The following is a 1,608-nucleotide window of genomic DNA, read 5'->3' on the forward strand; positions in this document are numbered from 1 at the left end:
ATGCATCACACATATATACTTTACACTCTTACATACACAGAAAATTAGATTCTCTCACTGTTTCTGTCTCTTTCTGTCTCTCTCTCTCTCTCTCTCTCTCTCTTTCACACACACACACACACACACACACACACACACACACACACAAACTTTTTTTTGATCCAACAAACAAACTAAAGAATAAATTCATCAGTTCCCCAGTAAAACTTTAATGAAACACTGGCTTGATACCACTAGAACCTTAAAAGGGAATAAACTTTGCTTAGCATCCCCAGGAAAAGAAGCTTCACAACCGATGGAAAATTTATTTCTTAATGCTATTATGTCTCATAATTATTTTTAAAAATGAATGAAAATAGCCTGGCATATTCCACTCAAACATCAAAGAATACGTTTTCTATTAACAGCCCATGGAAGTTTCTCTAAAACTGATCACATGCTGGGGAACAAAAGAAACCTCAACAAATTCACCAAAACTGAAAAAATTACATGCATTCTATCAGAATACAGTGCAGAAAATTTAAAATCAACATGGAATCCTCCCAGGTTTCAGGAGGCAGAGGCAGGAGGATCTCTGTGAGTTCAAGGCCAGCCTAGTCTATATAGTGAGTTCCAGGACAGCTGGGGCTACAGGGAAACCCTGTCACAAAAAGACTAAAAAAAAAAAAAAAGTAAATGAGAATGTAAAAGATGTTCAAGGATATGGGAATTGAGACATTTTCCAAAATAGACTAAAAATGAGAAAGCCTAAGTAAGTGATGAAGATCTGTTTGTTATATATAAAGGAGGAGGAAAAATAATATACACATAATCTTAAAATTTCTATGGTCAAAGTTTACTCAACTAGTTTAATGAACAAAATATATATCTAGTCAATGTTTATCTGAGAATATTTTGGTTTTTACCCAAGCCTTATCTACAAAGCACGTGTTAATTCAAAGTATCAGACTGGTGGAACCAAACATGGGATGTTTAACAGCCATAGTTTGAGGCCTATACTAATGTGGTCAGAAGGACTTAAAGGACAGATTTTGCTCCTTGCCCTCCAAGGTCGACCAAGTTCCAGGGGATTATGGAATATCCCTCAAAATGTCATGTAACTGTGGTGAGTCACCTGTGTGCCTGTTCATGGAGGACACGGAGATCCCATGAGATGGACTTGAACCAGTGTGTCCAGTCTACAAAAACGAAGGTCAACTTAGAGGAAACATCTCATTCAAGCTTCCAAGTGAAACCAGACACAGTCGAGCAGGACCTTTGACTTATCTTCACATAGATGAAACTCATATAAGAAAAGATCCAGGAGCTCTTCCCAAGCCCATGTGAACCCTGAGGAACAGATTCTCAAATGACCACAAGTATAAAGATAAATTGATCTATTCAGACCAACTGTATGGTCTTAAAAACCCAAAAGAAAGTCATCAGTATACTTCTTTAAGAGTTCAAGGAATTACAGTTCCCAGACATTAGGCTTAAGTCTAAATAAAAAATATTTAGACAGCTGGGTGTGGTGGTGCATGCCTTTAATAGGCAGAGGCAGGCAGATCTCTGTGAGTTCAAGGCCAGCCTGGTCTACATATTGAGTTCCAGGACAGCTGGGGCTACAGG

The sequence above is a fragment of the Nannospalax galili genome, unplaced genomic scaffold, assembly GCF_000622305.1.
Source record: "Nannospalax galili isolate Female #2095 unplaced genomic scaffold, S.galili_v1.0 scaffold2071, whole genome shotgun sequence".
NCBI lineage: Eukaryota > Metazoa > Chordata > Mammalia > Rodentia > Spalacidae > Nannospalax > Nannospalax galili.